A 12862-nucleotide genomic window follows, 5' to 3' on the forward strand; every position below is an offset into this window, starting at 1 on the left:
AGGAAGGAACACACAACACTGTGTGTGGACTACAGTTGAGTTGTTTGGAAGGAACACACAACACTGTGTGTGGACAGATTGTTGAGTTGTTTGGAAGGAAGGAACACACAACACTGTGTGTGGACAGATGAAACTACAGTTGAGTTGTTTGAAGGAACACACAACACTGTGTGTGGATGAAACTACAGTTGAGTTGTTTGGAAGGAAGGAACACACAACACTGTGTGTGGACAGATGAAACTACAGTTGAGTTGTTTGGAAGGAACACACAACACTGTGTGTGGACAGATGAAACTACAGTTGAGTTGTTTGGAAGGAAGGAACACACAACACTGTGTGTGGACAGATGAAACTACAGTTGAGTTGTTTGGAAGGAAGGAACACACAACACTGTGTGTGGACAGATGAAACTACAGTTGAGTTGTTTGGAAGGAACACACAACACTGTGTGTGGACAGATTAAACACAGTTGAGTTGTTTGGAAGGAACACACACACTGTGTGTGGACAGATGAAACTACAGTTGAGTTGTTTGGAAGGAAGGAACACACAACACTGTGTGTGGACAGATGAAACTACAGTTGAGTTGTTTGGAAGGAACACACAACACTGTGTGTGGACAGATGAAACTACAGTTGAGTTGTTTGGAAGGAAGGAACACACAACACTGTGTGTGGACAGATGAAACTACAGTTGAGTTGTTTGGAAGGAACACACAACACTGTGTGTGGAGAGATGAAACTACAGTTGAGTTGTTTGGAAGGAACACACAACACTGTGTGTGGACAGATGAAACTACAGTTGAGTTGTTTGGAAGGAAGGAACACACAACACTGTGTGTGGACAGATGAAACTACAGTTGAGTTGTTTGGAAGGAAGGAACACACAACACTGTGTGTGGACAGATGAAACTACAGTTGAGTTGTTTGGAAGGAACACACAACACTGTGTGTGGAGAGATGAAACTACAGTTGAGTTGTTTGGAAGGAAGGAACACACAACACTGTGTGTGGACAGATGAAACTACAGTTGAGTTGTTTGGAAGGAAGGAACACACAACACTGTGTGTGGAGAGATGAAACTACAGTTGAGTTGTTTGGAAGGAAGGAACACACAACACTGTGTGTGGACAGATGAAACTACAGTTGAGTTGTTTGGAAGGAAGGAACACACAACACTGTGTGTGGACAGATGAAACTACAGTTGAGTTGTTTGGAAGGAAGGAACACACAACACTGTGTGTGGACAGATGAAACTACAGTTGAGTTGTTTGGAAGGAAGGAACACACAACACTGTGTGTGGAGAGATGAAACTACAGTTGAGTTGTTTGGAAGGAAGGAACACACAACACTGTGTGTGGACAGATGAAACTACAGTTGAGTTGTTTGGAAGGAACACACAACACTGTGTGTGGACAGATGAAACTACAGTTGAGTTGTTTGGAAGGAACACACAACACTGTGTGTGGACAGATGAAACTACAGTTGAGTTGTTTGGAAGGAAGGAACACACAACACTGTGTGTGGACAGATGAAACTACAGTTGAGTTGTTTGGAAGGAACACACAACACTGTGTGGGAAGATGAAACTACAGTTGAGTTGTTTGGAAGGAAGGAACACACAACACTGTGTGTGGACAGATGAAACTACAGTTGAGTTGTTTGGAAGGAAGGAACACACAACACTGTGTGTGGACAGATGAAACTACAGTTGAGTTGTTTGGAAGGAACACACAACACTGTGTGTGGAGAGATGAAACTACAGTTGAGTTGTTTGGAAGGAAGGAACACACAACACTGTGTGTGGACAGATGAAACTACAGTTGAGTTGTTTGGAAGGAAGGAACACACAACACTGTGTGTGGACAGATGAAACTACAGTTGAGTTGTTTGGAAGGAACACACAACACTTGTTTACAGTTGAGTTGTTTGGAAGGAACACACAACACTGTGTGTGGACAGATGAAACTACAGTTGAGTTGTTTGGAAGGAAGGAACACACAACACTGTGTGTGGACAGATGAAACTACAGTTGAGTTGTTTGGAAGGAACACACAACACTGTGTGTGGAGAGATGAAACTACAGTTGAGTTGTTTGGAAGGAAGGAACACACAACACTGTGTGTGGACATATGAAACTACAGTTGAGTTGTTTGGAAGGAAGGAACACACAACACTGTGTGTGGACAGATGAAACTACAGTTGAGTTGTTTGGAAGGAAGGAACACACAACACTGTGTGTGGACAGATGAAACTACAGTTGAGTTGTTTGGAAGGAAGGAACACACAACACTGTGTGTGGAGAGATGAAACTACAGTTGAGTTGTTTGGAAGGAAGGAACACACAACACTGTGTGTGGAGAGATGAAACTACAGTTGAGTTGTTTGGAAGGAACACACAACACTGTGTGTGGACAGATTGTTGAGTTGTTTGAAGGAAGGAACACACAACACTGTGTGTGGACAGATGAAACTACAGTTGAGTTGTTTGGAAGGAAGGACACAACACTGTGTGTGGAGAGATGAAACTACAGTTGAGTTGTTTGGAAGGAAGGAACACACAACACTGTGTGTGGACAGATGAAACTACAGTTGAGTTGTTTGGAAGGAACACACAACACTGTGTGTGGAGAGATGAAACTACAGTTGAGTTGTTTGGAAGGAACACACAACACTGTGTGTGGACAGATGAAACTACAGTTGAGTTGTTTGGAAGGAAGGAACACACAACACTGTGTGTGGAGAGATGAAACTACAGTTGAGTTGTTTGGAAGGAAGGAACACACAACACTGTGTGTGGACAGATGAAACTACAGTTGAGTTGTTTGGAAGGAAGGAACACACAACACTGTGTGTGGAGAGATGAAACTACAGTTGAGTTGTTTGGAAGGAAGGAACACACAACACTGTGTGTGGACAGATGAAACTACAGTTGAGTTGTTTGGAAGGAAGGAACACACAACACTGTGTGTGGACAGATGAAACTACAGTTGAGTTGTTTGGAAGGAAGGAACACACAACACTGTGTGTGGACAGATGAAACTACAGTTGAGTTGTTTGGGAAGGAACACACAACACTGTGTGTGGACAGATGAAACTACAGTTGAGTTGTTTGGAAGGAACACACAACACTGTGTGTGGACAGATGAAACTACAGTTGAGTTGTTTGGAAGGAAGGAACACACAACACTGTTGTGGACAGATGAAACTACAGTTGAGTTGTTTGGAAGGAAGGAACACACAACACTGTGTGTGGAGAGATGAAACTACAGTTGAGTTGTTTGGAAGGAACACACAACACTGTGTGTGGACAGATTAAACTACAGTTGAGTTGTTTGGAAGGAAGGAACACACAACACTGTGTGAGGACAGATGAAACTACAGTTGAGTTGTTTGGAAGGAACACACAACACTGTGTGTGGAGAGATGAAACTACAGTTGAGTTGTTTGGAAGGAAGGAACACACAACACTGTGTGTGGACAGATGAAACTACAGTTGAGTTGTTTGGAAGGAACACACAACACTGGAAGATGAAACACAGTTGAGTTGTTTGGAAGGAACACACACACTGTGTGTGGACAGATGAAACTACAGTTGAGTTGTTTGGAAGGAAGGAACACACAACACTGTGTGTGGAGAGATGAAACTACAGTTGAGTTGTTTGGAAGGAAGGAACACACAACACTGTGTGTGGACAGATGAAACTACAGTTGAGTTGTTTGGAAGGAAGGAACACACAACACTGTGTGTGGAGAGATGAAACTACAGTTGAGTTGTTTGGAAGGAAGGAACACACAACACTGTGTGTGGACAGATGAAACTACAGTTGAGTTGTTTGGAAGGAAGGAACACACAACACTGTGTGTGGACAGATGAAACTACAGTTGAGTTGTTTGGAAGGAAGGAACACACAACACTGTGTGTGGACAGATGAAACTACAGTTGAGTTGTTTGGAAGGAAGGAACACACAACACTGTGTGTGGAGAGATGAAACTACAGTTGAGTTGTTTGGAAGGAAGGAACACACAACACTGTGTGTGGACAGATGAAACTACAGTTGAGTTGTTTGGAAGGAACACACAACACTGTGTGTGGACAGATGAAACTACAGTTGAGTTGTTTGGAAGGAACACACAACACTGTGTGTGGACAGATGAAACTACAGTTGAGTTGTTTGGAAGGAAGGAACACACAACACTGTGTGTGGACAGATGAAACTACAGTTGAGTTGTTTGGAAGGAAGGAACACACAACACTGTGTGTGGACAGATGAAACTACAGTTGAGTTGTTTGGAAGGAACACACAACACTGTGTGTGGAGAGATGAAACTACAGTTGAGTTGTTTGGAAGGAAGGAACACACAACACTGTGTGTGGACAGATGAAACTACAGTTGAGTTGTTTGGAAGGAAGGAACACACAACACTGTGTGTGGACAGATGAAACTACAGTTGAGTTGTTTGGAAGGAACACACAACACTGTGTGTGGACAGATGAAACTACAGTTGAGTTGTTTGGAAGGAAGGAACACACAACACTGTGTGTGGACAGATGAAACTACAGTTGAGTTGTTTGGAAGGAACACACAACACTGTGTGTGGACAGATGAAACTACAGTTGAGTTGTTTGGAAGGAAGGAACACACAACACTGTGTGTGGAGAGATGAAACTACAGTTGAGTTGTTTGGAAGGAAGGAACACACAACACTGTGTGTGGACAGATGAAACTACAGTTGAGTTGTTTGGAAGGAAGGAACACACAACACTGTGTGTGGACAGATGAAACTACAGTTGAGTTGTTTGGAAGGAAGGAACACACAACACTGTGTGTGGACAGATGAAACTACAGTTGAGTTGTTTGGAAGGAAGGAACACACAACACTGTGTGTGGACAGATGAAACTACAGTTGAGTTGTTTGGAAGGAACACACAACACTGTGTGTGGACAGATGAAACTACAGTTGAGTTGTTTGGAAGGAAGGAACACACAACACTGTGTGTGGACAGATGAAACTACAGTTGAGTTGTTTGGAAGGAACACACAACACTGTGTGTGGACTACAGTTGAGTTGTTTGGAAGGAAGGAACACACAACACTGTGTGTGGACAGATGAAACTACAGTTGAGTTGTTTGGAAGGAACACACAACACTGTGTGTGGAGAGATGAAACTACAGTTGAGTTGTTTGGAAGGAACACACAACACTGTGTGTGGACAGATGAAACTACAGTTGAGTTGTTTGGAAGGAAGGAACACACAACACTGTGTGTGGACAGATGAAACTACAGTTGAGTTGTTTGGAAGGAAGGAACACACAACACTGTGTGTGGAGAGATGAAACTACAGTTGAGTTGTTTGGAAGGAAGGAACACACAACACTGTGTGTGGACAGATGAAACTACAGTTGAGTTGTTTGGAAGGAAGGAACACACAACACTGTGTGTGGACAGATGAAACTACAGTTGAGTTGTTTGGAAGGAAGGAACACACAACACTGTGTGTGGACAGATGAAACTACAGTTGAGTTGTTTGGAAGGAACACACAACACTGTGTGTGGAAGGAAACACACAACACTGTGTGTGGACAGATGAAACTACAGTTGAGTTGTTTGGAAGGAACACACAACACTGTGTGTGGACAGATGAAACTACAGTTGAGTTGTTTGGAAGGAACACACAACACTGTGTGTGGACAGATGAAACTACAGTTGAGTTGTTTGGAAGGAACACACAACACTGTGTGTGGAGAGATGAAACTACAGTTGAGTTGTTTGGAAGGAAGGAACACACAACACTGTGTGTGGAGAGATGAAACTACAGTTGAGTTGTTTGGAAGGAAGGAACACACAACACTGTGTGTGGACAGATGAAACTACAGTTGAGTTGTTTGGAAGGAACACACAACACTGTTGTTTGTTGAAGTTTGAAGGAACACACAACACTGTGTGTGGACAGATGAAACTACAGTTGAGTTGTTTGGAAGGAAGGAACACACAACACTGTGTGTGGACAGATGAAACTACAGTTGAGTTGTTTGGAAGGAAGGAACACACAACACTGTGTGTGGACAGATGAAACTACAGTTGAGTTGTTTGGAAGGAAGGAACACACAACACTGTGTGTGGACAGATGAAACTACAGTTGAGTTGTTTGGAAGGAAGGAACACACAACACTGTGTGTGGAGAGATGAAACTACAGTTGAGTTGTTTGGAAGGAACACACAACACTGTGTGTGGACAGATGAAACTACAGTTGAGTTGTTTGGAAGGAACACACAACACTGTGTGTGGACAGATGAAACTACAGTTGAGTTGTTTGGAAGGAAGGAACACAAAACACTGTGTGTGGACAGATGAAACTACAGTTGAGTTGTTTGGAAGGAAGGAACACACAACACTGTGTGTGGACAGATTAAACTACAGTTGAGTTGTTTGGAAGGAAGGAACACACAACACTGTGTGTGGACAGATGAAACTACAGTTGAGTTGTTTGGAAGGAACACACAACACTGTGTGTGGACAGATGAAACTACAGTTGAGTTGTTTGGAAGGAAGGAACACACAACACTGTGTGTGGACAGATGAAACTACAGTTGAGTTGTTTGGAAGGAACACACAACACTGTGTGGAGAGATGAAACTACAGTTGAGTTGTTTGGAAGGAACACACAACACTGTGTGTGGACAGATGAAACTACAGTTGAGTTGTTTGGAAGGAAGGAACACACAACACTGTGTGTGGACAGATGAAACTACAGTTGAGTTGTTTGGAAGGAAGGAACACACAACACTGTGTGTGGAGAGATGAAACTACAGTTGAGTTGTTTGGAAGGAAGGAACACACAACACTGTGTGTGGACAGATGAAACTACAGTTGAGTTGTTTGGAAGGAAGGAACACACAACACTGTGTGTGGACAGATGAAACTACAGTTGAGTTGTTTGGAAGGAAGGAACACACAACACTGTGTGTGGACAGATGAAACTACAGTTGAGTTGTTTGGAAGGAACACACAACACTGTGTGTGGACAGATGAAACTACAGTTGAGTTGTTTGGAAGGAACACACAACACTGTGTGTGGACAGATGAAACTACAGTTGAGTTGTTTGGAAGGAACACACAACACTGTGTGTGGACAGATGAAACTACAGTTGAGTTGTTTGGAAGGAACACACAACACTGTGTGTGGACAGATGAAACTACAGTTGAGTTGTTTGGAAGGAACACACAACACTGTGTGTGGAGAGATGAAACTACAGTTGAGTTGTTTGGAAGGAAGGAACACACAACACTGTGTGTGGACAGATGAAACTACAGTTGAGTTGTTTGGAAGGAAGGAACACACAACACTGTGTGTGGACAGATGAAACTACAGTTGAGTTGTTTGGAAGGAACACACAACACTGTGTGTGGACAGATGAAACTACAGTTGAGTTGTTTGGAAGGAACACACAACACTGTGTGTGGACATATGAAACTACAGTTGAGTTGTTTGGAAGGAAGGAACACACAACACTGTGTGTGGACAGATGAAACTACAGTTGAGTTGTTTGGAAGGAACACACAACACTGTGTGTGGACAGATGAAACTACAGTTGAGTTGTTTGGAAGGAAGGAACACACAACACTGTGTGTGGACAGATGAAACTACAGTTGAGTTGTTTGTTTGTGGACAGATGAAACTACAGTTGAGTTGTTTGGAAGGAACACACAACACTGTGTGTGGACAGATGAAACTACAGTTGAGTTGTTTGGAAGGAACACACAACACTGTGTGTGGACAGATGAAACTACAGTTGAGTTGTTTGGAAGGAAGGAACACACAACACTGTGTGTGGACAGATGAAACTACAGTTGAGTTGTTTGGAAGGAACACACAACACTGTGTGTGGACAGATGAAACTACAGTTGAGTTGTTTGGAAGGAAGGAACACAAAACACTGTGTGTGGACAGATGAAACTACAGTTGAGTTGTTTGGAAGGAACACACAACACTGTGTGTGGAGAGATGAAACTACAGTTGAGTTGTTTGGAAGGAAGGAACACACAACACTGTGTGTGGACAGATGAAACTACAGTTGAGTTGTTTGGAAGGAAGGAACACACAACACTGTGTGTGGACAGATGAAACTACAGTTGAGTTGTTTGGAAGGAAGGAACACACAACACTGTGTGTGGACAGATGAAACTACAGTTGAGTTGTTTGGAAGGAAGGAACACACAACACTGTGTGTGGACAGATGAAACTACAGTTGAGTTGTTTGGAAGGAAGGAACACACAACACTGTGTGTGGACAGATGAAACTACAGTTGAGTTGTTTGGAAGGAAGGAACACACAACACTGTGTGTGGACAGATGAAACTACAGTTGAGTTGTTTGGAAGGAACACACAACACTGTGTGTGGACAGATGAAACTACAGTTGAGTTGTTTGGAAGGAAGGAACACACAACACTGTGTGTGGACAGATGAAACTACAGTTGAGTTGTTTGGAAGGAAGTGTGTGGACAGATGAAACTACACACACAACACTGTGTGTGGACAGATGAAACTACAGTTGAGTTGTTTGGAAGGAACACACAACACTGTGTGTGGAAGATGAAACTACAGTTGAGTTGTTTGAAGGAAGGAACACACAACACTGTGTGTGGACAGATGAAACTACAGTTGAGTTGTTTGGAAGGAAGGAACACACAACACTGTGTGTGGACAGATGAAACTACAGTTGAGTTGTTTGGAAGGAACACACAACACTGTGTGTGGACAGATGAAACTACAGTTGAGTTGTTTGGAAGGAACACACAACACTGTGTGTGGACAGATGAAACTACAGTTGAGTTGTTTGGAAGGAAGGAACACACAACACTGTGTGTGGACAGATGAAACTACAGTTGAGTTGTTTGGAAGGAACACACAACACTGTGTGTGGACAGATGAAACTACAGTTGAGTTGTTTGGAAGGAAGGAACACACAACACTGTGTGTGGACAGATGAAACTACAGTTGAGTTGTTTGGAAGGAACACACAACACTGTGTGTGGAGAGATGAAACTACAGTTGAGTTGTTTGGAAGGAAGGAACACACAACACTGTGTGTGGACAGATGAAACTACAGTTGAGTTGTTTGGAAGGAAGGAACACACAACACTGTGTGTGGACAGATGAAACTACAGTTGAGTTGTTTGGAAGGAAGGAACACACAACACTGTGTGTGGACAGATGAAACTACAGTTGAGTTGTTTGGAAGGAAGGAACACACAACACTGTGTGTGGAGAGATGAAACTACAGTTGAGTTGTTTGGAAGGAACACACAACACTGTGTGTGGACAGATTAAACTACAGTTGAGTTGTTTGGAAGGAAGGAACACACAACACTGTGTGTGGACAGATGAAACTACAGTTGAGTTGTTTGGAAGGAAGGAACACACAACACTGTGTGTGGACAGATGAAACTACAGTTGAGTTGTTTGGAAGGAACACACAACACTGTGTGTGGACAGATTAAACTACAGTTGAGTTGTTTGGAAGGAAGGAACACACAACACTGTGTGTGGACAGATGAAACTACAGTTGAGTTGTTTGGAAGGAACACACAACACTGTGTGTGGAGAGAAGAAACTACAGTTGAGTTGTTTGGAAGGAAGGAACACACAACACTGTGTGTGGACAGATGAAACTACAGTTGAGTTGTTTGGAAGGAACACACAACACTTGTTTGTTGAAGTTTGAAGGAACACACAACACTGTGTGTGGACAGATGAAACTACAGTTGAGTTGTTTGGAAGGAAGGAACACACAACACTGTGTGTGGACAGATGAAACTACAGTTGAGTTGTTTGGAAGGAAGGAACACACAACACTGTGTGTGGAGAGATGAAACTACAGTTGAGTTGTTTGGAAGGAAGGAACACACAACACTGTGTGTGGACAGATGAAACTACAGTTGAGTTGTTTGGAAGGAAGGAACACACAACACTGTGTGTGGAGAGATGAAACTACAGTTGAGTTGTTTGGAAGGAAGGAACACACAACACTGTGTGTGGACAGATGAAACTACAGTTGAGTTGTTTGGAAGGAACACACAACACTGTGTGTGGACAGATGAAACTACAGTTGAGTTGTTTGGAAGGAACACACAACACTGTGTGTGGACAGATGAAACTACAGTTGAGTTGTTTGGAAGGAACACACAACACTGTGTGTGGACAGATGAAACTACAGTTGAGTTGTTTGGAAGGAACACACAACACTGTGTGTGGACAGATGAAACTACAGTTGAGTTGTTTGGAAGGAACACACAACACTGTGTGTGGAGAGATGAAACTACAGTTGAGTTGTTTGGAAGGAAGGAACACACAACACTGTGTGTGGAGAGATGAAACTACAGTTGAGTTGTTTGGAAGGAAGGAACACACAACACTGTGTGTGGACAGATGAAACTACAGTTGAGTTGTTTGGAAGGAACACACAACACTGTGTGTGGACAGATGAAACTACAGTTGAGTTGTTTGGAAGGAACACACAACACTGTGTGTGGACAGATGAAACTACAGTTGAGTTGTTTGGAAGGAAGGAACACACAACACTGTGTGTGGACAGATGAAACTACAGTTGAGTTGTTTGGAAGGAACACACAACACTGTGTGTGGACAGATGAAACTACAGTTGAGTTGTTTGGAAGGAAGGAACACACAACACTGTGTGTGGACAGATGAAACTACAGTTGAGTTGTTTGGAAGGAACACACAACACTGTGTGTGGACAGATGAAACTACAGTTGAGTTGTTTGGAAGGAACACACAACACTGTGTGTGGACAGATGAAACTACAGTTGAGTTGTTTGGAAGGAACACACAACACTGTGTGTGGACAGATGAAACTACAGTTGAGTTGTTTGGAAGGAAGGAACACACAACACTGTGTGTGGACAGATGAAACTACAGTTGAGTTGTTTGGAAGGAACACACAACACTGTGTGTGGACAGATGAAACTACAGTTGAGTTGTTTGGAAGGAAGGAACACAAAACACTGTGTGTGGACAGATGAAACTACAGTTGAGTTGTTTGGAAGGAACACACAACACTGTGTGTGGAGAGATGAAACTACAGTTGAGTTGTTTGGAAGGAAGGAACACACAACACTGTGTGTGGACAGATGAAACTACAGTTGAGTTGTTTGGAAGGAAGGAACACACAACACTGTGTGTGGAAGATGAAACTACAGTTGAGTTGTTTGGAAGGAAGGAACACACAACACTGTGTGTGGACAGATGAAACTACAGTTGAGTTGTTTGGAAGGAAGGAACACACAACACTGTGTGTGGACAGATGAAACTACAGTTGAGTTGTTTGGAAGGAAGGAACACACAACACTGTGTGTGGACAGATGAAACTACAGTTGAGTTGTTTGGAAGGAAGGAACACACAACACTGTGTGTGGACAGATGAAACTACAGTTGAGTTGTTTGGAAGGAAGGAACACACAACACTGTGTGTGGACAGATGAAACTACAGTTGAGTTGTTTGGAAGGAACACACAACACTGTGTGTGGAGAGATGAAACTACAGTTGAGTTGTTTGGAAGGAAGGAACACACAACACTGTGTGTGGAGAGATGAAACTACAGTTGAGTTGTTTGGAAGGAAGGAACACACAACACTGTGTGTGGACAGATGAAACTACAGTTGAGTTGTTTGGAAGGAAGGAACACACAACACTGTGTGTGGACAGATGAAACTACAGTTGAGTTGTTTGGAAGGAAGGAACACACAACACTGTGTGTGGACAGATGAAACTACAGTTGAGTTGTTTGGAAGGAAGGAACACACAACACTGTGTGTGGAGAGATGAAACTACAGTTGAGTTGTTTGGAAGGAAGGAACACACAACACTGTGTGTGGACAGATGAAACTACAGTTGAGTTGTTTGGAAGGAACACACAAAAACTGTGTGTGGACAGATGAAACTACAGTTGAGTTGTTTGGAAGGAAGGAACACACAACACTGTGTGTGGAGAGATGAAACTACAGTTGAGTTGTTTGGAAGGAAGGAACACAACACTGTGTGTGGAGAGATGAAACTACAGTTGAGTTGTTTGGAAGGAAGGAACACACAACACTGTGTGTGGAGAGATGAAACTACAGTTGAGTTGTTTGGAAGGAAGGAACACACAACACTGTGTGTGGACAGATGAAACTACAGTTGAGTTGTTTGGAAGGAAGGAACACACAACACTGTGTGTGGAGAGATGAAACTACAGTTGAGTTGTTTGGAAGGAAGGAACACACAACACTGTGTGTGGAGAGATGAAACTACAGTTGAGTTGTTTGGAAGGAAGGAACACACAACACTGTGTGTGGACAGATGAAACTACAGTTGAGTTGTTTGGAAGGAACACACAACACTGTGTGTGGACAGATGAAACTACAGTTGAGTTGTTTGGAAGGAAGGAACACACAACACTGTGTGTGGACAGATGAAACTACAGTTGAGTTGTTTGGAAGGAAGGAACACACAACACTGTGTGTGGAGAGATGAAACTACAGTTGAGTTGTTTGGAAGGAAGGAACACACAACACTGTGTGTGGAGAGATGAAACTACAGTTGAGTTGTTTGGAAGGAAGGAACACACAACACTGTGTGTGGAGAGATGAAACTACAGTTGAGTTGTTTGGAAGGAACACACAACACTGTGTGTGGAGAGATGAAACTACAGTTGAGTTGTTTGGAAGGAACACACAACACTGTGTGTGGAGAGATGAAACTACAGTTGAGTTGTTTGGAAGGAAGGAACACACAACACTGTGTGTGGAGAGATGAAACTACAGTTGATTTGTTTGGAAGGAAGGAACACACAACAC

Source organism: Oncorhynchus keta, chromosome 31, assembly GCF_023373465.1.
Source record: "Oncorhynchus keta strain PuntledgeMale-10-30-2019 chromosome 31, Oket_V2, whole genome shotgun sequence".
NCBI classification, from domain to species: Eukaryota; Metazoa; Chordata; class Actinopteri; order Salmoniformes; family Salmonidae; genus Oncorhynchus; species Oncorhynchus keta.